This window comes from Archocentrus centrarchus, chromosome 15 (genome assembly GCF_007364275.1).
Source record: "Archocentrus centrarchus isolate MPI-CPG fArcCen1 chromosome 15, fArcCen1, whole genome shotgun sequence".
Classification (NCBI taxonomy): domain Eukaryota; kingdom Metazoa; phylum Chordata; class Actinopteri; order Cichliformes; family Cichlidae; genus Archocentrus; species Archocentrus centrarchus.
In genome coordinates this window covers 12,390,271-12,411,984 of record NC_044360.1, presented here as the reverse complement: position 1 = coordinate 12,411,984, position 21,714 = coordinate 12,390,271, and the positions used below count along the sequence as shown (strand labels likewise).

The 21,714-nt window shown below is 38.7% G+C and overlaps 1 protein-coding gene across 1 annotated transcript in view; it reads right to left on the bottom strand.

Moving 5' to 3' along the window:
* Positions 1 to 21,714, bottom strand: part of chrm3a (cholinergic receptor, muscarinic 3a) — a 102,677-nt gene that overhangs the window by 21,057 nt on the left and 59,906 nt on the right. The gene's annotated exons all lie outside the window — the stretch shown is intronic.

The following is a 21,714-nucleotide window of genomic DNA, read 5'->3' as shown; positions in this document are numbered from 1 at the left end:
TGGCTGAGAAACAACCACAAAAGCAGTCACAATGGCTTTTCCTAACTTAAGTCCCTGTATTTCTACATGTTTTTGCAAGATATTAATAAATGCTCAGAAGCTGCCCTCAGAGAGGCGTACTTTAGTACATGAAACCCTGAGATAATTAACCACCACCTCTGGTGATTCTCTGTTCTATGTGGGAAGCCGTCACTTCTAAATACACCACTGATTGGCAAGGATACGAGTCACAGTCTGTGAATTTACAGCTAACTTTCCTTGTGAATATCTTTTTTTTTTTTTTTTAAAAGATTGCTGCATGACAACTGCTTTCATGTCATGGACTGAAAATATGCTGTCATGCTTGATGCACACATCATTTTAATCACTGCATTAATTTTCTGAACTGCAGTCAGAAAAATAACAAAAACTGTCAAGTTTATGCACGAATCATTTCCCATGAATCATAAACAGTATTAATGACATATCAGCGGAAAGAGGTGCAATGCAGTGAAAGTTAGGTTTAAATGTAACAAACTTTGAAGTATTATTAATCTTATAGTGTCAGTGTCGACATGTTTTCTCCTCAGAATGTTTTTGCCTTGGGGATGAAGCGCCATTTCTCATTTGATGCATCTAACTTAAATTAATTACATTAGCTGAGAGAGATACATTTATGATGCTGCTTTGCAATCTGCTATTAAACGTTTTCCACATTCAGCAGCTTGCCCCAAAGAACTGTAATGCAGAGATCCGGCATTCTGTAGTTTAGCTTTTCTTGGAATATTTCCAGAATATTCTGGTACTATAAAAGAGTCTCTAGTTCTCAGAGGATGAAGTCTCATCCATCATACAGACATTATATTAGCCCATGAGCAAGATGCATTACAGCTGATGTGGAAGTTACCACTGAAATATGAACACACTAAGGGGTTGATGGAACCCACAGTAGACTTGCAGGATTTTATGTAATTAGAGGTTGAACTACTTCACCCTTTAGGTGGTCGTCTGTTATAGTCCTCGTGAACCCATAGCGTGTTGTCAAGCATGACCTAACTTGATGTCAGTTCACTTCAGCTAATACTGGCTGCTTACGCATTTTCAAAGCAAGATACCGTTGCATTGCAAGTTAAATTCAATGGGGAATTTTTTATCTGCTTACTCATTTTCTACCTGAGAGCGAGCAAGCCAATTATAATCAATATTATTACTTCATGTTTTTAAATTTACCTTTTCCCCAAGTAGGCACAAGATTTTCAGTGCTCTTGTTATGGATTCTGAGAGCGCAGACTTCTGCCAAGGACAACAGTCCAATAATCTAAAGTTCAGGCCGAATATATCAAAGTGTTGCTGAGATATGATCCCACTCCTGTTTGGCAGCTTTGCCATCAATTTCAGTTGGCTGTGAGGGATGAACACTTTTAAAAGCAAAAGATTCATTAATAACTTGTGAGGCCAAGTCAAAAAAATGATCCTTACCAATTCTGAGAGGGGAAAATAGAATGTGACCAAAATTGACATCCCTGAGTGCTCAGGACTCGGTTTGCACAGGGAATCCTGCCCTACCTCATTTGGGAAAACTGGATGGAAGTTACATCAAAATATTTTTCACTGATTATTATCCTAATGAAAACACGATGTAAAACAAGATGGCAAAGTAAGACTGCATGAATTCAAAGTCTCTTTAAGAAGGAACTGAACTTTTAATTCAAAAAGTTGTGATTTAATATATTATATCAATCACGTGCTATTTAACATAAATAATGATTACTAGCAATTCCTGACAAATTACACTGATCTATTGTTTAATTAACTGAGCATTCCTTGAGTACTGTGTATCGGTTATTTATTTGCCAGCCTAAATTTCATGCCTGCTTAGAGGGTTACCATGCAGCAGTTCAGTGCTTCGAGAAAATTGACTTCAACAGCGTTGAAGCTGTTATATCTGCCAGGTCTAATGAAATTTAGGCTGGCAAGTTGTTTTTTTCAAGACTTTAACTTCCTCTTTACTTTGTTTAGTGCCTAATCTGTATATATATTGTCCATGGCTTGAACAAACATGTCATTCTCACTGGAAATGTTGTCAAACATTTCAAATAAAACATTCATACTGACTTAATAAGCTGTGGCTCGAGAAGTGTTTGTTATTATAGTATAATCTTCTCATGGTTCTACCAAGCTATAATCTTAGTCCTACATTGACTTAGCTCCCAAGGTAAAGTATAGAAAAAGTCCTTTAACAATCATCAATAACAAAAATAAAGAATGAGTAATCACCTCTTTGCTCTGCTTCCTTTAAAAGAAATACAGTTGGTAACACTATTGTTCAGTAGAAAATGCAAACCTGCACATGTTCATTGTACACTTTCTTCAGTCCTTTTATAGCTTTACTCTAGCTCATTCCTCAATCACCCTTTTCCTGTCTCCCTGTGCTCCCCAGACTCTGACACTCCATTTCTTTGTTGCCTTCAGTAGTTTAGGGATTTGTTGCAGGGATATCACTGGGCTACAAGAGGCTTAGAGGGACGAGGCTAGATGAGATTTCATTGATCAGACATAGGATACTATAGTGGATTCTTCTGATTGGGTTTGTGGTTCAGTTGTGGGCAGTGTCAACCCATCTAATATTGCATATCACATTCTTAAAAGTATTTTCTGTACAGCTCTCCCTCACCTCCTCCATTATCACAGGCCGTCTGCACAGTGTTTGGGTTACAAGCTGGGCCACAGTCAGAAAAGAGTGATCTTAAATGTCATTTGTGCAGACACTGAACACTGTTCATCGCCTCTAAAAATTATTGTTTCAAAACACTCAAAACAATATCGTAAGACAAATATATTTTACACTTCTTAGCCATAAACTACACATTCTTTTACTCACAAACAGATGCTCCATTTCTAAGCATTGCATTGGTGTGCATATAAATGGCACTTAAAGCAACACGAAGTTTCAAAAGTAATATCTGAAAACAGTGTACCACAATTTGCTCATCAGGATAAGTGATGAACCCAGAAGGGTGAGGCTGTGGGCCTGAATCACCACTGTGGTGCTGGGCTTATTTTTTCTTTAATTTACACAGTGATGAGCTCCCTTCCAAGTATTTGACCCAGGTTTGATTCCAGGACATCAGAATGTGGAGGTATCCAAAGCATGAAATGCAGTACATGTTTTTCTAGCACTTTCTGTATTTACTGTGTAAATGACAATGTTTGTTCTTCTTTATTCCATCTCAAGGTGTAGCTGCTCTGCAATTTCATTACAGATTGTATAATAACAATAAATTCTACTATATCTAATAATTCCATGTGGCAGTGATGAAATCATCTTAAAGGAATTCATTCCTTTCAGATGGAAATTATGTAATAAAAACAGACAGACACTCAGCAGATCACAGTTCCGGTGTTGTTCAGCTGATTTCACCTTTGACTGACCTCGGCTCTACTCATCATCTACAGTTTAGTGAAGGAGAAGTCAGTGCTGTTGAAGCAGATCTCTATGGAAGCTTGTTACCACCACTGAAAAAAAAATTTTTGTCATCTATCCAAATTTTGGGTTATTATTTCAAGATTTCACCTTAATAACTCAAAATTTCAAATTAAGCTCCTCAAAATTTTGACATACAAACTCAAAAAGCAAATAACCTGAAATTGAGAAAGTAATTTGAAATTAAAAAACATAATGACTCCAGAGGAAGTTAAACTTAACACAAGACACAGAGTACAAGATTAACTTAATGAAGGAGACACTGAAGGACAAAAACACAGAGATGAGACCAGAACAGAATGGAACACAAAAGGTAATTAAATACTACTAAATCAAGGTACACAGACACCACTAAATGATATAAATGACATCAAGGAAGTAATACAGCCCATGTAATAAAAGGAACAAAACTCAAAAAAGAATCATCAAAACCAGAAAGGAATCATAACCCACAAAGAAACTCAAAACCCTGGGTCCAAGACCCAGGGACCATGACATATGGATTTCAGCTTTGGAAATAAGCTTTCATAACTCTCCTTTACAATCTACTGCAAAAAAGACTTCAGTCCTAAATCCAGATACCTACAGGCCACTTCCTGAAAAACATGAATGACAAGTCCCATACCATATGTTACACATTCATTTCTTCCAAAGAATCCAGATGGTGATCCACAGATTGTAATCCAGTGACCTCGACTGGGTGAGGTCAGCTAGATAAACACAGGAAAGTGCGTGTCTGTGTGTTTGCCCCAGTTCAATATTCACTGTCAGGCATAGCCATGAGTCATTTGCTGGCAACTTGGCACAGACCTTTTACAGCATTATGATATGCTTTTATGACATTTTGCAATAGTTCTCACATACAGTATGCAGCTGAAGAATCTAAAAGCATCTGCAGTAATGCTGATGATACACTTTATGCTGGAGTAAATTTTTAGGAATGTTTTAGAACACAAAGTAAAAGCCACTTAGTAAATAACACCTCAGTTTCTATGATTCCCTCCCTGCTGCATTTGTCAAACACCAACATTCACGCACATACACTGAGACAGTCAATTCATAGCTTGCCACAAAGTCATGTGAAACATTAACCAATAACTGCCAAATTAAGATACAGATTGTTAAATTTATCATGCTAATTAACTGATAAGTATTGTTAGGATATGTGCTCTTCTGATTGATGTGGAAAGAATACCACGTACTATTCTCATGTTTGCTTCTTTAATATTGCTTTGCTTACAAAACAAAAGGTACAAATGGCACCAAAACCTTTTAGAAATTTGTCTATGTCAAAGAATTTTTAAATACATGCACAGAAAGCTGCATGAAGATTCGTTAATTGCTAAATACTGATGTCAGCATGCTAAGATGCTGATGCAGGTGAAGTGTTTTCTATAGTTATCTTAGTTTAGTGTGTAATATTTGCTGATTAGAACAAAACAAAAGTAGAGCTGAGGTTTACAGGAATGTCATTAACTCAGCAGGTATTTGAAGTAGGTAATGACTGCCAAATTTCATGTCAGTAAGTGGTACAGCTGTAGAGACCAACTGACCAAACTTCCTAATCTTTCACAGTTACCACAGTTTCTATATGAAATCTCACATACTTTGTGTTGTGTGCTAAAGAAAAAAACTGGACACATGTAAACTGGACACATGTGATCCCATCTAAAATATAATGCTGTGCTTTTTTTTTGAGAAGAAACTGCTTGAGTCCTCCCACTTAGGATGGTGTATTCATCTCCTCTGTGTTATTTTAACTATAGGTTAATGCACATTTATTAGAAATCCAGTCTGTTTTTTTTTTTTGTGGACTGTGACATCCTGTACATTTACAGTTGATTGCAAGAGAATTATCATTACATGTGGGCATAATTCATTAACCCTCACATGTGGTGGAAAGTCCATTAATAGCCACTCGATGACAGTTATGTTCTTGTCCTTTAGGAGAAACACATTAATGTGATGGGTGTATGCTTCATGTGGAGAGAGCAAATGTTGTTTACTTAATATTTTCTTATTAAAAGAAACAGATAAATAAATTGCTTTTTTCTCTACCTGCAAGTGTACTTTTAATTCTTTGTCTTGTGTACTTTTATTGCTGAGCTGCTAAGTACTATATATTAGCATTTAATCTCCTGGAAAACTTCAAATATCCCTTAATTGAGGATAATGCATGTTGGCTTGCTACTGAATGAAAGCAGAAAGCCTCTTTTAATAATAATCTGCAAATAAATGTGAATGCTAATAGCAAATGTGGAAAATGAAGAGTAGAAGTAGGATTAAAAGATAAGTTAGTAAAAACTAATTTGATGATGCCTTCAAGATGATGCAAGCCGGATGCAATTCAGAAAAGGTTTTAGCAAACTACATGGGGGTAACTTGAGTCAAATTGAGGCAGAGGGGAAATTAGCCATTATTGCCATTAGTTGAGTCTCTTTCATACAATAAAAGTCTCAGTTAAGTAGGTCTTATTAAATAACTGCCTTAATTTGTGCAGACGAGCAACAAGAAAAATATAGGTATTCTCTGTTTCTCTTTCCAGAATTTCACAGTAAGGGTGTTTTGTTTTTAACCAAATGACAAAATCAGCACAGTAATTTCTAGTAAGATAATATATCACCACTACCCTGGAGACAGACAAACAAGGCATCCATGATGGATAGCCATGCTGTTAAAATTTGAAAAAGCACAGTTTGGAAGGAGACAATTCAGCACCATAGTGTTTGCCAGAAGGCGTTTTGCCCATATGAAAGTACCCATTATCATGAAAAATAATCTTTAGGGAAATAGTTGATTTAAAACCATGTTGCCCAGGGTGATGACGATGATAGCACGGAGAGTGAAAAAACAAAATCACAGAGCACAGTGTGTAACACAAACATACAATAGGCAAAGTATATGTAAATAGAATCTGTTTAACTGAATGTAGAGAGGAGAGATAAAGAGAGAAAACAACTAAACAAAAGTGCAAACAGGTTGCAGCAGCTCAAGAAATAAATATTAGGAACTAGCGGGTGCCAGTGAAAACACAAGCAGATAACGAGGCGTGACATTAGGCTGTGAGAGGCAAGAAAAGGCAGGTCAAAGTAAGAGGAAAAATATCAGCACATAAAAACTACTTATGACCTATAATGGACTGAGGTGATTATGTGGTTGTAACATTTGACAAGGCAGGTGGAGTTGTGGGAGATGAAGTGCAGGATGGGGGTGCTGGGGTGGAAAAGGTAGGCAATGTATCTTCTCTTCTGGGGTAAATTGTCTGTGACTGCTTTGCGTGTCCATCATCTCTCTCTACGGTCTAATTACAGCCGGTTCCACCCGGCTACACTGTTCTGTCCTCCTCAGAGCAGAGTGATGGTAAAGTACAAGTGAGATTCAGAGATGAGTAACTATTTGGAATGTGACACACATTGTGTGTGTATATATATATATATATATATATATATATATATATATATATATATATATATATATATATATATATATATTATATATATATATATATATATACAGAGAGAGAGAGAGAGAGAGAGAGAGAGACAGAAGTTCTTCTTTACAACAGTGCTTCAGTTAATTAGGGCTTGCAAGCATTCATTTATGCATACCTCTGTTGAGGTACAACAGCATTTCAGTTGGGTTGAGGTCTGGCCTTTGACTGGGCCACTTGCAACACCTTGATTCTTTTCTTTTTCACCATTCCTTTGCAGATTTACTGCTGTGCTTGGGATCAGTTTTGGCCAAGCTTTAGCTGTGTGACAGATGGCCTCACATTTGACTCTAGCATACTTTTATTTACAGAGGAGTCAACTCAGTGACTGCAAGGTGCCCAGGTGCTATGGTTGGAAAACAAGACCAAATCATCACCCCTCCACCACCATACTTGACAGTCATTATGAGGTGTGCCGATATGCTGTGGTTGGTTTTTGTTTGCTGTGTTTGCACTTTCCAGAATTTCTGTCCAAAGGGAACTGTCCCAGAAGTCTTGTCTGTTAGGTCTTTCCTGCCTTAATAAGGACTGACTGTTCTCTGGTGTACACAAAGAACAGTGAAGGTCACTTCAATTGCTGTGGATTGGTTGACTCCTGTGAAGACTGGTAAGTAACTTCCACTGTAGGCTGACAGACTTCCTGGACTGATGGACAGGAACAATTGCTTCTCTAAGATCAATGCTTTTATTTTTTTATTTTTTTTTTTTTACATGATATAAACTACCTTCTTTGGATTTACAGCTTACTATTCAAAATAGCACATCCTCTGTGTCCTGCTCTGTACTGCTCTTTATAAGATTTGGGGAAGTGGCTCCTGCAAATATTGTTATCTAAAACATTTTTATATTTGCCAAACATAAAGGTTAGTCCTTATCCCCAAAGCATTTGAGATGCCCATAAGTTTTAAAGCAAAATGAGGCTGTGTTATAATAGAATAAATGATCTTACATTTTTCCTCCTGACTAAGAGGCAGTTGCACTACAACACAGGAGCGGTTATTTGTTCTCAAGCATTACGTGGATAATCCACTGGTCCAGCAGGACAGGTTGCTTTAGTTCTTTGTTGTTGTTGTTGTTTTTTTTAAGCTCAGAATCAGGCATGTAGTCATCAAGTGCACAGTAGGGCCACTTTTACAAGATATTTGCCTCGAAACAAGTCAACCAGAAACACAAAAAGTCAGCCAGAGCTTTCAGAGACTAAGAGGAACACATTAGCCAAAAAAATCGGGAAAGCTTTTTATTTTTTTATTTTATTTTTCTGCATTTATAGTAAATCAACAGTGTCCAGGAAGCAGAACAGGAAATCTTAACTGTAATGTCCCTTATTCATTATCTGGGTGCTGGGTACACTGGAAACCTTGAAATATTGGCATTTGACCTGAGATGCCTGTCATTAGATATCACACAGATTCTCATAATGTCATGAGAGTGACTTCATGTGGGCTGACTGACAATAAATGGCCTGACAGGTATTGCAATGAGCCTTAGCAAACTGTCAATTCAATAAACTCACCGTTACAACGTCTGGTAATTTCTTTCATTGAAAGTCATTATCTATCAGTTTGTGAATATAAGCAGGTTCTGAATGCTGGCCCTTTGTCATACATCAGTAGTTTCCTTTAAATTTTTCTTGAGACGTAGCAGAACAGCTCAAAGATGTGTCATAATGAATGTCCCTGACTTCTGGATATATTAAAGGAATGCTCTTTTCTTTTTCAGCCAAAATAATGAAGGAGACAGAACCTGAATAATAGAACTGTGAGTCTCACGTCTTCAAGCAACAGATTCTTGCCTTCCACTTCTACTTCATCATTATCCTTGAAACTCATTTTAAAGCTGTCATTCAGAGTAATTCAAAAAAACCTTTAGAAAAAGAAATTCATTAGAACAGTAAGAAAAGCTGTCTTCATTGGTGTAAGGAGGTGACGTCTTTAAAGTGTTGAGGCACCCAAAAAACAAAACAAATACCACCAGCGACCAGCTCTGTTGTCAGTTGTTTATGCTCAAAAACATATTCAGAAAGGTCGAACTGAGAAAATACAGAGTCCACAGAGCCAACCAGGCAGTAAGTGAGAAATTCTGGCACACATTTGCACATACAAATATGGTGAAAAATAATTAGTCATTACAATAGCTTATTATTTTCAGACTTTAAGCCTAATTGCACAACAGGGGATGATACCCAGAATTACCCTGTCTTTTGTGGGCTCATTAGCAAGAGAAGGTTTTAGTAGTCTATAAACCCCTGCCACCTGAAATGAATGACAAGTGATCCACATCAAAATGCATGGTGAAGATTTGCTTGACATTACAGAGGCTTTGGCAAGCACTTCAAAATAATAATCACTTATTATAAATCTTGACAGTTATGACTGAGTGTGCCGATTAAAACAGCGACAGCTGACAGCCTTTTAAAATGTAGCAAAGCTCTAATTTAATGAGACGTGTACATGTATATGGTATACTTCATAATCTGTCTAAATCGTTTTGTCAGTTACAATTTACAGCATAAAGTATATGCATCATGCAAGCCGCAGTTTGTAATCCTCTGAGAACAACGCACAACAGGCAGAACAGACAATATAAATGAAAAATGACAAGCATGAAGCCTTCCAAGTGTAGCTACCACTGGCATCTATCAGAGGAGGCATATGCCAATAACTCTAACAGCATCCTCTTCGAGCGCAGGGAGCCGTTTAATCAGGAAACAGACTTACAAGCAGTGCAGAGTTCTAACCATCTACCTGCAGACACTTCTGTGACAGAAAACTTTTAACTGTCTTGGGTATGAGATAAGATTTGGGTATGCAGGGTACCTTACTGGGAGTGACAGCTAAGTAGTGAACACCACAACACTATGCGCCATGTTTCAACACTCCCAGTCACTCAGCTAGAACAAGGCAGGACTTCCCTAAAAGTGAGCCAGCCTTCACAGCATGGTATAACTTCAAATTCAGACTGAGGCCTTTCTAAAGCACTAGATAGAAGCTACTTTTATGAAAGAGAAAATCCATTAAGACAGCTAGACTTCCTTTGAGAACTCAGCAGTCATCCCAGGCAGAGCTACACAGAGGCAGTAGACTCCATGCCTTGTATTTAGAAGAATACAAGTTAATACCACGATACAGGTTATATTATGACTTTTTCATGCTGACTATCAGAGGCTATCACAGTTTCTCAGCTGGTGGTTGCTATGTAAGGCTGTTTGCACATTCAGTATAATAAAATCAGTGTGAGGTGAACATGCACTTAGGTGTTGAGGACAGGCTTAGATAATGTTTCATATGAGGGATGAAATAGAGTTCTAACTGTGGGAGGTGAGACAACAGACTCAAGTAAGCATTTTATAACCCAAGCACCTCAACTAATGAAATATTGTCATGTGACACATTTATTGCTGCAAACCTTAAATTATCCATGCAGCCATTTGGAAGTCAGATTTCCGGCCTGCGAGAGTAAGGGCATATTTCATGGCCTTCTTCTCCACTTGCCCACTTGGGAATTGAATTTGGTGATATTACACAGCACATGCGATCTGTATTAAGTTTGCAAACAAACAAATGGCATGCTATTTTTGGCTACTAGGTCAGGTATCGGTTACTCTGCTGTCCTGGTGTTGTGATTGTGTTAGCACACAGAGTGACTTTGCTGTTCTAAAGATCACTGTGTGTGCAGACTACAGAGCGATTTACTGCTTGTAGCAAACCTCAGTTGGTTGTGAAAGATATCTTTGGCTTAGTCATTTCTGAATTATGCCAAGCACTGACCACCCAAACAGAGCAAAATGTGGCTTCTGTTGGATTCCTATGAGAGTGAAAAAAAAAAGCAGTAACAAAGCAAATTAATGTTGGTAAACACTGTGAAAAACACAGGTTAAAGATTGTGTAATTTGCAAAAGATCAATCCGACGGTGTTTACAATATTTAAACAATTATAAGACACAAGGTAAACCAGCAACAAACTAACAGGTCAGATTTGTTGATGTTTGAATCTCATTTGAATCCTGGCAGTATTACAGTTTACAGGCTGTGTAAGACATGAAGGATCTACCCTCAATTGGGTGGGGGCAGAGGAAGAGAGGGTGTTACTGTGTCACTGAAGCACGCATGTCAAACTGTCGAGCTGCAACTATCTGCTCAAGTCCAATTAATTCTGGCAGAACTGCCGTTACTAAATAGAATTCCATTTTTAGTGTCATCGTTCATCCACCATATCACAGTCCTTTTGCCATAAAATGACAATAACTCAGAGACAGATGGCTGTAGATTTTATTAACTATGCATACTTTATCAATTAGTCTGTCTCTGCAACAGTCACTTGGACAGAGGACAGCTGCATTTCTTTCCCCCCCTCTTAGCTGTCTTCCAATGAACCCACACAAAGTCTTCCTTTATACTGTATACTCTTCCTTTTTCACTTTCAACGTCTCTTTCTTTTACCATCATCAATCTCAATCTCTCATCTTCAGTTCTCTCTTGATCTGCCCCTGCTATTCCACAACCCCATTCTGTCTTTGCCCGTTACTCTTCCATTTCTGCAGAGACTAGTGAAATCTCACAGCTTTTAATGACTCTTGTTTTTTCTGTTTGTACTCATCTGTAGATACACTGACAGTTTAAGTGTGGTCCTTCATAACAGAACAAAAGATATACCTGTACTGGGAGCATGTTAGGAAAAGTGCATTTGATTTCCGACATTTTGAAATGATAATTATTTAAACTTAGTTTGCACTTCTGGGGAAAACTTTTGAATACTTGTGACTCTCTTATCACTGTAAATTAATCTAGGTTTGATTAGAGAAACAGGATACGCTGTGCACCTGAATTACCATTTAGTAAATCTTCGCAGCCGGCGTGTTAAATACTGAGAAATATTTGTCATTCATGTCTCTCTCTGTGTTTTCCCAAGCACAAATTCGCAAGCTTGGTTCAGTGGGCACCCTAAGGCACTGCCCTTTGCATTATGTTGTCCTAGTCAAGTCACTGACCCCATGTCACTAGATGGACTGGTTCTTATATAGCATTTTTCTGCTTTACTTGAGCACTCAGAGTGGTTTATACAACATGCCTATTTACCCATTCATACAAGCACTTTTTCTATGCCTAAGTGCTTTCAATCTAACATTCACACTCTGATGAAAGCATCAGAAAGCAACTTGGGGCTCAGTATTTTGCCCAAGGATACTTTGGCATGCAGACTGGTGCAGCCAGGGATCGAACCACCAACCTTCCAATTAGTAAATGACCTGCTCTCTCCTAGGTGTCTAGGAGGTGTCTGTGATAATGATTGCACACAGAGCTATCAGAATGCCCATCAGATCAATTTTGGGGAGAGCTACATTGCAGTGAAAGCGAGGTGAATGCCAAGCAAACCAATACAACCAGGAAATCATGACAGAAATCCATTAGCCAGTTAGGGCTGCTTCACTGATATTAAGTTAGACTGATTGCATTTTGCCATAAATTTGTTTTTGATGTTGTGGGCTTCACTAAGGTAAACATATCATTATAAGGCAAATTCTTCTTGCTGCTGAGCTATAACCAATTCATTTTAAAGGAAGGAAGGCCTTTCCACTTCATTTATACTTGAAAAGACCAACACACTACAGATAAAAGTGCAAAAGGTCAGCAAATTAATCTTAAGGAAATTAAAACAAACTCTGACCTGTGCATAGAACACCACATTATCAACAAGGCTTTTATTTCCTAAAGTGCCAAGAAATCAGGGAAAGTCAGCAGATGAGCGGCCCAGCAAGTTTTTCAGCTGTGAGAAATGAGTCATCGGTCTTCTCAGTTGCAAATCCAAGTTTCATCCTTCCTAGATAGACTAAGCTTCTAATTTCGCCAAAACGTGTTTTAGAAAATGAAATGTGATTTGTCTGTTTACTTCATTTAAGGTTTTATAAATACTATTTATACATAGCCATGGTAACATAATATAAAGTAAAGAAATAATACCAGAATGAGAGATACAATATTTATGTCAGCAAAATGTAGTCAGTATATCAAAAGCCAAAGCAATCTTTGTGGAACTGAATTGAACCCTGTTTAGCATCATATTATTATATATCATTTAATGTAATGAGAGGTGCATTAACGCATGGACTGTTGTAGCTGGCCAAGGGGGAGCTAATAATGGTGGCTTTAATTATAGCAATGTAACATGTTCTCAAATAGCCACTGAGCATGAAATACATTATTAGATTTTTTTCTGAGGTCTACTGAAGAGGAAGGATAAAGCAGCACATTTTCAATGTCATGAAACACGGTGAATACACTGATTATACAGTAAAATGTTACAGAAAGCCAAAAAAAAAGCATCAGTGTGGAAAATAGTGTCATTTGTAAAATGCTAAATCTTTTTTTCTGTACATTTTATAGCAGCATGACACCTATGCAATCATATTCTCTCACAGTATGCACAGACAACCCCATCATCAAGGTCACGGAGGTGAAGAAAATCTATTTGGGGATCATTCAGGGTAAATCTTCATACTGCATCCAATAATTTTGGTAACTTAGCAACTTTATAGATGAACTGGATGCTACTCAACAGTCTCTACTGCATCTCCACTTTGTCAGCTTGCATCCATTTGTAGACTCTTTCCTCTCAACAGCCTCCACATCAGCATTAAACTGCAGGTTTCCATGTCCTTATTGGATGCTGAGCAAACGCACACTTCCTAGCCCGATAATGCTGATGGAGGGCTTTCTGTGCCATCTGCCAGCCATGTGAATTTGTGAGTGTTGATGCAAGTGCATCCGTAGGGTTATTTCTGACTAAACGGGGGTGTGCCATATGCTCTGTATAGACAGGAAGGAGGAATAAAACAGTAACGAGCACAGATAGAGAGACAGAGTCAAAGATCCGGAAGAACTGGTGAAGAATAATGATATTTGGGAGGAAATATCTTGAGGTTCCAGAAATGGGTATCTGCTTTATTTCTCTGAAATCCACTGGGATGAGAAATAATCCATATTATTTAAATTTTGGATTTCAAATCAGATCATATGATAACCTCTAAATGAGCTGAATTCTGACAGTAAAAATGTTTTGTTTTTTTTATTGGATCCCAACAGTACTTTAAACTGATAATGAATATTCAGACCCCAGCCAGCTTGAACTGACCTCAGTCTCACTGGGTGAAGTGAAATGCTGAAAAGCAGATGTGTTTGACTGGGCATAAAATCCACTTAACACAACGTTAGCTTTTGCAAATAAAGCGGGAAGCACTTTCCAGCAATTCTAATGCTGAGTAAGCTCTTGATCTGAGGTCTGTTAAGGTTAATATATTGGTAAAGCTCTGCTATTATGTCCCCAGAGAAAAATTTTGAACTAAAGAATGAAGCTAAAGAAATCTGTGACTAACACAGGACCTTCAAGAAAGAGATTTATTTATTTATTTTCCACCCTGCCTATGGGGAATGGGGTTGACTCAACGGAGTGTCATTAATTCCAGGACAGGGTGGTATTCTTGGCTCCAATAATTCGCAAGGAAATAGCTGTGAGCATTTCTGCACCACACAAATCACACCAGCAGTTACCTTAGCTGATAGACAACGAGCAGCCGAGCTTGAATGCTGAACAAGAAACTATACATGAGGAATGAAGGTCAATTAAAGTAGAATTGTGTGAAGGTCAAAAACCTGACAAATGCCCCAGTCCCACGTCCACTTTCTGTTGTTCATATAATCAAATGCAGAATGATGGCATAAACTGACAGCACAATACGACTGGTAGTGAAAGCATTAAATACTAACCAGCAAAAATGAAGAGGAAAGGCATGCTCAGTTTCCACAGCTGATTGTTGATATAAATAAAAATCTAGGAAGCAATTAGCAATTATTGTCATTTCTCTGCCAAGGAGGTTATGTTTGTGGTAGCATTTGTGTGTGTGTGTGTGTGTGTGTGTGTGTGTGTGAGTTTGCTTCTGTCAAAATTGGGGACTTGGATCAGCTCACACACCAGTCAATTGGGGGCTCCATTGCCTTTGGGGACCAAAACCACCGTCCCCAATTAGATTTGCCCCTTACAGTGATCAGCATGCTCTAAACATATTTTAATCCAAAAATCTCCACTGTCCTAAAAAGTGACATTTTTCGGTTTTTTTGTGTGTGTGTATGAGCTTTCCCTCGTAATTTCTCACAATCTGTGTATAACTCTATGTTGCCCCCTAGTGGAAGTGTGTGAAATGTTTAGGACCCAACGGAGGAGCTCAACTTTTGCCTGATGATAATTATTTATTATTTAAAGTTAACTTAATTTTCCTGATTAAAAAAAGTCCTAAGCAGTTTAAAACCTTTCTAAAAACTTAAATAGCTTCTAAATTTGTACTAAATATAAAAGAATATGCCAGGGGTATGTTAGCATTGAACTGTGTCATTAGCATTAGCGATACTGTCTAACTCTAAATGTTGGTGTCAAAAAAACTGTATGCTTATTACTTTGCCAAGCCAAGCCAAGCCAAGTTTATTTATAAAGCACTTTAAAAACAGTAACCACTGACCAAAGTGCTGTACATAAAACACATCAGGACAAGACAAGATAAAATTTAAAAGGTAATTAAAAAAAATATATAAATAAATAAATTTTTACATAAATAGAATAAATAAATAAAAACTATAAATACACAGTTTATCCTAAAAAATAAATAAATAAATAAAAACAAAACAAAACAGCAGCTCATACTAGTCAAAGGCCAAATGAAAAAGATATGTCTTAAGAGCAGATTTAAAGTGGCCAGTGACAAGGCCTGTTTATGCCCAATGGCAGTGAATTCCAGAGTCTAAGAGCTGCCACAGCAAAGCCTCTGTCTCCTCTGAGCCTCCGCTGTGTCCTCGGCACATCAAGGTGCCGTTGGTCAGCTGATCTGAGTGACTGGGAAGGAGCATGTAAGTGCAGAAACTCAGAGAGATAAGGTGGAGCACAGCCATGTAATGACTTAAAACAAATAAAATGGACTCTTTGGTGGTGTAAATAAACTTTTAAAGGTCTGACTACTCAAGCCTATGTTTAGTGTTTACTGTGAACATTATATTTCATCCTTTTTCCTCCAGCAATTTACCTAACATAACACAATTACTTTAAATAATGACATATTTAGGTATACTTTCTAAAGAGAGAGAAAAAAAGAATTAGTAACAAGGTTAGAGAATTAATTTAAAAAAGAAAATTTGCATAACTGATTGTTAACTAAATGTGGTTTTCTTTTTAGTGCCTTTATATTATTTTAATGCATTACATTTTAATGTAACATTTCCTTTAATATGCTGTTCTTTGTTGAAAAGCTCTTTTAACTATCTTGGTATGAACTGTTTGTATTAATAAAACTCATATTTTCCTCATCAAACAATTTGATTTGATTTTTTGGCAACTAGATGGAGGACACGGGAACATCCAAAAAGGATCGATTGATGTGATTTTGTAACTGTGCCCAAAACTATTTTTAATATTTCACGAGAAGCAATTATAATGATGTGAAGCAGTTACACAAAAATAATGGTGAGTTTCGTTCATATTTGCTTGCACTTTTTTATATACAGAATAATAGGAGATCTATGCTGGGGCTTTACATGAATTACCGAACATCCTTGATACTGGTGTTACAACCTATTTTAGATGTTTCTGAAATTTCAGTTAAATTTCAGTGAGATTTGGAACAGTAATCTGAAGTTTGGAGAAAGAGCTAAGCTAAATTTGAATTTCAGTGTTAACACCTTTAGGCATGCAACATTAGTACATAAAACCTAATTACTAGCTAACCTAATTTGGTTAAGAGCTGAACAATAAAGAGAAAACGATCCAAAACCCTTCAAATTAATTGAACTAAATTCATATCATAATTACAAGACTGCCCTGGATATGAAGCTCTGGCACCTGTGCCTCTGAGGTTCAAACTGCACAACCCTCATGCAGGAGCTTTTAATCCAGGCTTACATGGTAAGCTCCTCCTATACGATAAGCTACATTAATTGGCATCAGTCACCATAGCAAAATTGCAAACAATCAAAACACAAATATTAAGCAGTATCCAGAGCTAATGATAAAACTGTGATGCCATTAATTTGTTGATTACAGCTTGTGTATATAAGGCTTTGGAGACCACTAGCTCTGGTTTGGTATTCTACACTGGAAAAAAAAAAAACACCTGACAGTAAGATGAAAACAAACAACACATCCTTTCATCCTAAACCAGCTACCACTAGGTGCCCTTGTGACAATGAAGAGTCTAAAAATAAAAGAAAAAATTCAATCCTGGATTCAAGGGACAAAATTAGTTCTTCTTCTGTAGGGTGGCTGGACTGGGCCCTAGAGATAGGGTGAAGAACTCTGTCTGGTGGAGCTCAAAGGAAAGAAACTGCTCCACCACACTGAAATAGTCAACTGAGGTGGTTTAGCATGTGATCAGGTTGTCCACTTGGTACTTCTCTGGGCACATCCCAGTGACTGGGATCTCCCCTGAGAAAATCTAGAGTTTGCTGGAGAGACTATATATCCCTTTTGGCCTGGAACACATTGGGATCCACCGAAATGAGCAGCAAAGTATTGCCTGAGACACTGTAAAACCGTTCCTGATTTGGTGGTTCTCTCATTGTTGACCCTCAAATGCAGCTGTTTCTGTAAATACTAAAGCAGATATAATTTATTAAAAACTACATCTTGTACATCCTCCTTGATGTCTACAACATCAAGGAGGCATACAGCTCATCACCTCTGCCTCCCCTGGGGGGCTCAGATCACAACCTGGTTCATCTCCAGCCTGTGTACAAACCCTTGGTACAACAGAGAACCAGTTGTGACACACACAGTGAAGAAATGGTCTGAGGAGACTGAAGAAGCTCTGAGAGACCTGCTTTAGCTCCACTGTGTGGGAAGAGCTTTGTGCCCCTCATGGGGAGGACATCGACAGCATCACGGACTGCATCACTGATTACATCAATTTCTGTGTGGAAAACACTGTGCCCCCAGGAGGGTAACGGTGTTTTTCAAACAACAAACCTGGATCAACTCTGAAATAAGGCTGTCCTGAAGGAGAAGAAGAGAGCCTTTAGATCAGGAAATAAGGAGGAGCTGAGAGCCGTGCAGAAGGATCTGAGAAGGAAAATCAGGGATGGAAAAAACATCTACAGGAAGAAATGGAGGACCAGCTACAGCAGAGCAACATCAGTGGGGTTGGAGGAGTTTGAACTCAATTTCAGGCCACAAACCAAGCCCTAGGGTTGTGGGAGACTTAGAGTGGGTGAACAACCTGAACCAGTTCTTTAACAGGTTTGACCAGCCACCCACCCCTCCCCCAGCCCAGTTCCCCCTGCTGTCAGCCCCACCATCTTTAATGACTGCCAACCTTTCTTCTTCTTGGGACCTCACACCTCTCAGCTATCAGCCATCACCCACCCCCTTCACTTCTGAGGACTCCATCTCACAACCCCCATCCCCCACCTCCATCTTGTCCCTCTCAACTCATCATGTGAGGAAGGAGCTACGTAAAATCAAGGTGCAAAAGGCTGCTGGTCCAGACGGCATCAGCTCCAGGCTCCTGAGGTGCTGCGCAGATCAGCTGTGTGGCATCATGGGATACATGTTCAACCTGAGCTTGAAGCTGGGGAAAGTACCACAACTGTGGAAGACCTCCTGTGTGGTACCGGTACCAAAGACCAACATCCAAAGGATCTTAGCAGCTACAGGCCGGTAGCCCTGACATCGCATCTAATGAAGACCCTCGAGAGGCTGGTCCTCAACCATCTACGCCTCATGGTGTCGTCTTCGTTGGACCCGCTGCAGTTCGCCTACTGGCCTGGCATCGGGGTGGATGACGCCATCATCTACCTCCTGCACCGAGCTCTGACCCACCTGGAGAAGCCTGGAAGCACTGTGAGGATCATGTTCTTTGATTTCTCCAGTGCTTTTAACACCATCCAGCCAGGACTTCTGAGAGATAAGCTGGAACTGTCAGGAGTGGACCATCACATCTCCAAGTGGATACTGGACTACCTCACTGACCGCCCACAGTACGTGAGGACACAGGGCTGTGTCTCTGACAGGCTGGTCTGCAGTACGGGGGCCCCACAGGGAACTGTGCTGGCACCGTTCCTCTTCACCCTCTACACTGCAGACTTCTCCATCAACTCCCCACGCTGCCATCTGCAGAAGTTCTCTGACGACTCTGCCATAGTTGGCCTCATCACAGGTGAGGATGACTCAGAGTACAGACAGTGGACTCAGGACTTTGTGGACTGGTGCCAGCGGAACCACCTCCTGATCAACGCCGCTAAAACCAAGGAGCTGGTGGTGGATTTCCGCAGGCGCAGACCACCACACGGACACCGGTGAACATCCAGGGAGTGGACATTGAGATAGTGGACTCTTATAAGTACCTGGGTGTTCACCTAAACAATAAACTGGACTGGACTCATAACACTGATGCGCTCTACAGGAAGGGTCAGAGCAGACTCTACCTGCTGAGAAGGCTGAGGTCTTTTGGAGTGCAGGGGACCTCCTGAAGACCTTCTATGACTCTGTGGTGGCATCAGCCATCTTCTATGCAGCAGTATGTTGGAGCAGCAAGCTTGTCTACAGCTGAGAGGAAGAGGATAGACAAGCTCATCAGGAAAGCCAGCTCTGTCCTAGGATGTCCTCTCGACTCAGTGCAGGTGGTGGGAGACAGAAGGACTCTGACCAAAATAACATCACTGATGGACAAGGTCTCCCATCCCATGCATGAAACTGTTGCTGAGCTGGAGAGCTCCTTCAGTGACAGACTGCTGCATCCTAAATGCACAAAGGAGCGTTACCGCAGATCCTTCCTCCCAGCAGCTGTAAAGACTTTATAACCATCACTGCTCCCAACAAAAACCACAATAACCTACACAATGTAGGATAATATATAATATACTGTAAATAGTCCGGCTGTTAAGGTCACACACAGGCACATCATGTACATTGTATATAGTTGTTATTATTAGTAGTATTAAGGTTAATCTTGTTTGTTGATTTTATATATATACTATATTCTTTTCTTAATAGTGTAAATTGTTATATTTTTATTTATATTTATAATAACTGCGGCTGGCTGTTACACCCAAATTTCCCCTCTGTGGGACAATAAAGGCTGTTTCTTCTTCTTCTTCTTCTTCTTCTTCTTCTTCTTGTACTTAATTGAACATACCAATATCCCAGAATTTAAATGACTACATCAGGAGTCACCAACCTGGTTCTCCCTGGGCACCAAGTAGTATGAGTAGCCCGTGGAGTTGTTCCAAAATTAGATAAATCATTAAGTGATATAATTTTTAAAAAGCTGTATGTATCAATTTGGTAGCCCTTCGTATCACTTAGTACCCACGAAGTAGCTCTTAGCAGCCAAAGGTTGGTGACTCCTGGACTACATGCTAAACTCTTTATTTAGCTTCTTTTATTTATTAGCAATGTAGTTCTGTAATTTATTTTTATTTATTTAATTTTACTTATCAACTTTATTTGAATATGTAAAAAACTATTTCAATCTAAGATAGAATATAATTACGACCTAATATTACTCTTTACATATTGTTACACTGTTTTGATAAAATGGAGCAATAACATCAACAACAATAAATAAGTAAAGCCATATTATTAAAACATTTAAAATATAAAAGTGATACTTAAGGCAACAGTTGGATTGTTTTTGCAAACAAAAGATTTTTGGTTTTTTTTTATTGGCCCTGCTGTCCTTACAGCAAGAGGGAAGGACAGCAGGGGAGGGGCGAGGAGGTATGGTCAGGCCTCAATGTCACAGTAGGCCTTTGCTACAGTCATGGCGGTGAGCACTGGAGAGCAGCAGCATGTGGAGCAAGTTTAAAGGTATGAAAAGTAGATTTAGACCTTTAGACCAATTTTTTATAACAAGGTAGTGTCTGAAAAGCAAAATCTACCAAAACATGAAATTTCAGTATTTTTCCCCTGATGGTTTTTTTTTCTGACTCTCTGTTAGTTAGCTAGGTGTGCCCTTGAAAATTTAGAAAATGAGTTTAAGCTAATTAGCCGGAATTAGTTAGCCACATGTAAATTAGACATTCAGAGCTGCTTAGCTTAGCTTCGCTTAGCTTCGCTTAGCTTAAATCAGCTTCGCTTAGCTTAAATTAGCTTCGCTTAGCTTAACTTAGCTTCGTTTAGCTTAGCTAAGGCTTTTTTGGTTAAACTTGGTCTTTGACAAACAAACTTTAAATAGTTTAGGTCATTTTAGCTTTCTATGCTATGATGATTCCAATTTGAAAACATAAGTTTATTAGCAGCCTTACAAATTAATGTGCAAGCTAACCATGAGGTTAATTAAGAGGTGCTAATTAAACAGCAAACTCCCTGAGCATCATGCACAGCACTATCATTTTTTTCTTTAAACAATGTGACACACATAAGCTGCAGGGTCTATTTATCTTCTGGGCTTTGCAGTGAACTGTAACTTAAAAGTAGAAATGTTAAATTCAACGTAATATGTAATCTTTAAAAGTATATAATACTCTATATAGTTCCATCTGCTATTTCTGCTTGAGCAATGTTTATCATGCGCTTTGATAGGGAACCAGGGGAATAACAAGGTTTTTAAATCCCTCTTTACAGAGAGAAAACAGGTTTGATAGTAACAATGAAAACATCTATAAGGAGAAGAAGAGTTCAACCTCAACATGACGCAGAATACTATATTAAGCTGAAAATTGACAAGACTGGTCTAACAGAACAGTTCATCAACCCATGCAAGGTTATGGTGTCATTTTTACATTTGCAA